The 3,321-nt window shown below is 43.9% G+C and overlaps 1 long non-coding RNA gene across 1 annotated transcript; it reads left to right on the top strand.

Annotated features, from left to right (window-relative positions):
* Positions 1–203: 203 nt before the first annotated feature.
* Positions 204–1,157, top strand: LOC119352496. The gene is made up of 4 exons (XR_005170181.1): positions 204–301; positions 410–557; positions 648–706; positions 795–1,157. It is a non-coding gene; the product is annotated as an uncharacterized LOC119352496 (long non-coding RNA).
* The last annotated feature ends 2,164 nt before the right edge of the window (positions 1,158–3,321 follow it).

Raw genomic sequence — 3,321 nt, 5'->3', positions numbered from 1 at the left:
TCAGAGGTTTTAACCTTTTCTAAAAATGATGAATATTTTCAAAGGCATTTTGGGTTTATTGAAAAGACTTATGGTTGACCCTATTTGATTTAATTTTTGGTGCTAGGGTTTGTCATCCCCATTTCAATTTTCAAACAAATATAGACATGATGCATGAATGCTTATGAAACTAATTGCAATCAAATTCTAGGGCTGTGACACTGGTGACGGGCAAATAGCTCCTGTGCGACATGTTTGATGTGAATTTGCTTGAGTGCGACGTTGTTCGAGCGAATGGCTGTGGTGCGACACATTTAAGCAGGTAAATAGCCCAGGGCCACATGGGGTGTTAAATGTGGTTAAATTGGTCGTCAACCAAGCCCGTTTATGTTAGGATATGTGGGTCCAACTTAATTGCTCCTCAAAACAGCTGACCGTGCCCTGCCGCCCGACCGTGCCGGACCCGCCACTCTGCCCCCTCCCCCCTTCTTCTCCGGTGGCGGCGGATCTTGCGTTCTCAACGGCGGCGGCGGAGCCCTCGTTCTCAACGGCGGCGGAGCCTTCGTCCTCAAAAAATGGTGAGTGAAAACCCTAGTCCCCCTCCCGTTCCTCTCTCGGCCCTGTAGATCTCAGCTCGTTTCCTCTGTTTTCGCTTGTTGAATCGATAGGTTGTGAGGGGAGCCCGTGGGCATACTGAGATGGAGCCCCCAGATTCAACTTCGAATAGGTAATGCTCCTCTCTCTGATCCAATTTTGCATGCAATTAGGGCCTAGTCTGCTCTTTCTCACGGGCTCACACTGTCCGCCACTGACAGAGGGGATGCTGCCGCTCGGACCTTCGAATTGACGGTCAATTTCTTTCCATCAAAGGCAAAATTAGTTGATGGTAGCATTCAGAACATTGAGAGAGACACAATTGTTAAATGGGAGGTTGAGTTTACAGAGATTGATCCACAAGTTCTACAGAACATGGGAGAGAAGGCAGTGAAGAAATGGGTGGAAAAAATTGGGGAGAATGTTGTTTGGGGTCCAGAGCAAGAAGTATCACTGTTGCGGTTTGATGATTGGAAAGGATAGTATGTGAGAATGGAAGATGGTGAACAGATTGTTGATGAAATCGATCGGCAAAACGGCTGGACAAGCAAACGAGCTAATTTTTTTGCTGAGCTGGTTGATCTGAATATTTTTTTGATGGTTGGATATGTGCCATCACAATTGGCTGCGCAGATGGTAGATGATGATTGGGCTACACAGAGGCCATTGATTCCCATGTGTACTGAACTTACAGTAATAGCCGAAGAGGGACAGGTGACTGGAATTGAAACTGAAACTGCAGCAACTGTTGATTGGAATGTAGTTGAATTAGATGAGCCTACTGATTTGGTCATTGCACCAATGCCTGACATTGAGATGGCCAAACTTTTTGGCATTCCAGTCGATGACAGAGATAAGCAGGAGAGGGGAGAATCTAGTTTGCCTGCTAATGTTGATGAAGATGTAGATGGACAATTGATGGAACAAGCTGCAGATGAAGTAGATGATGCACATGATGATGAGCTGGTGCATGTGTATGACAAAGAAAACCCTGTCATTGAAGTAGGCAAGTTCTTCCCAAGCATGAAGGAGTTTAGGATGTGTTTCAAGACTTATGCAGTGAAACATGAGTTTGATGCCAAGACTGTTTGGACTGATAGAAAGAAGTTTTATGCGAGGTGCAGAGGATTTGATGGTAGTGTCAAGCCTTGCAAGTGGTACATATCTGCTAGACTGCAACCTGATGGAAGTACTGTCAGGGTTAACCAAATCCCCAATCAACATACTTGTATTACAAGTTCACAGAGAGTATCAACCATGACATCACAACTTTGGGTTGCAGAAAAGATCACCCCAATTTTAGCCAAAACACCAAACACTACTGTCAAGAAACTCAAAATAGACTTGGAAAAGATGTACCCCATTAAACTGAAATATACCACAGTGTGGAAGGCAAAACAAAGGACAATGAAAAACTTATATGGTGATTGGGCAAATACATTTAGGATGCTTTACAACTTGAAAGCAGAGGTGGAAAAGAGGTCACCTGGTAGTGTTGTGGAGATAGATACAGAGGTATCAGCCAAAGGTGAAGTCAAGTTCTCCAAGTTTTTTATGGCTTTGAAGCCTTGCATAGATGGCTTCAAAGCAGGGTGCTGTCCATATTTGAGCATAGACTCATCATTTTTGACAGGCAAGTGGAATGGTCAGTTGGCAGCATGCAATGCTCTAGATGGACACAACTGGATGTTTCCTATTGCTGTTGGCTTGTTTCAGTCAGAAACAGAGGCTTCATGGACATGATTCATGATCCAGTTGAAAAGATGCCTAGGGCCAGTGTCACCTTTGGCTATACACACAGATGCATGTAAGGGGCTTGAAAATTCAGTGAAAAATGTTTTCCCACATGCTGAGCAGAGGGAGTGCTTCGGTCATTTGTGGATGAATTTGATCAAAAAATTTAGAGGAGAAGAATTTGGGCGCATGTGCCCAGCAGCAAGATCTTACACTAGACAGACACACAAATATCATCTTGATAAGATAATGGCAGCATGTGATGAGTTTGGTCCATGGCTGAACACCTACCATTCTTTGTTATGGTACAGGTCAGCATTCAACACTGCCATCAAGTGTGACCACATCAACAACAATTTGGCAGAGAGTTTCAACAATAAGGTGAAGGAGTTAAAAGATTTGCCTGTGCATGACATGGTTGACCAAATTAGGATCATGCTCATGCGGTTGTGGGAATTGAGAAGAAGGATAGGTGATTGTCTGCAAGGTGATAAGCTTCCAGCAGTGGTACAACGGGTGGTCAATAGGAGCAGAAGTCTTTCACATTTGTTTGTTGAAAAATCTTCACCTTGGGGTGCTGAAGTTAGAGATAACAAAACTGGAAGGAGACATGTTGTTAACACTGAATTGCATGATTGCACTTGCCTCGAGTGGCAACACACTGGTAAACCATGTGAGCATGCCATTCTTTTCTTAGCATCCCAACCGAAGATAAACATGCACCCATATCTGCATGAATATTATTCGGTAGCAAGATTCAAAGCTGCATATGCTACTCCAATTCCAGCACTTACAGATCAGTCTCAGTGGCCTGAAGTGGACATTGAATTTTCCATGTGTCCTCCCTTGATGAAAAGAAAGGCTGGCAGGCCTAAACAGAGTAGATTCAAGGCATGGTTTGAGAAAGGTGGGAGTAGTAAGAAGGGAAAGAAAGATGAAAAGCCAAAAAGGGCCCAAAATGGTAACAAAAATAGATGCAAGTTGTGCTAGGAACTTGGGCACAGAGTGGGATCT

Source organism: Triticum dicoccoides, chromosome 2A (assembly GCF_002162155.2).
Source record: "Triticum dicoccoides isolate Atlit2015 ecotype Zavitan chromosome 2A, WEW_v2.0, whole genome shotgun sequence".
NCBI lineage: Eukaryota > Viridiplantae > Streptophyta > Magnoliopsida > Poales > Poaceae > Triticum > Triticum dicoccoides.
Note: the sequence above shows the minus strand (reverse complement) of the source record. Positions and strands in the feature narration are given on the sequence as shown.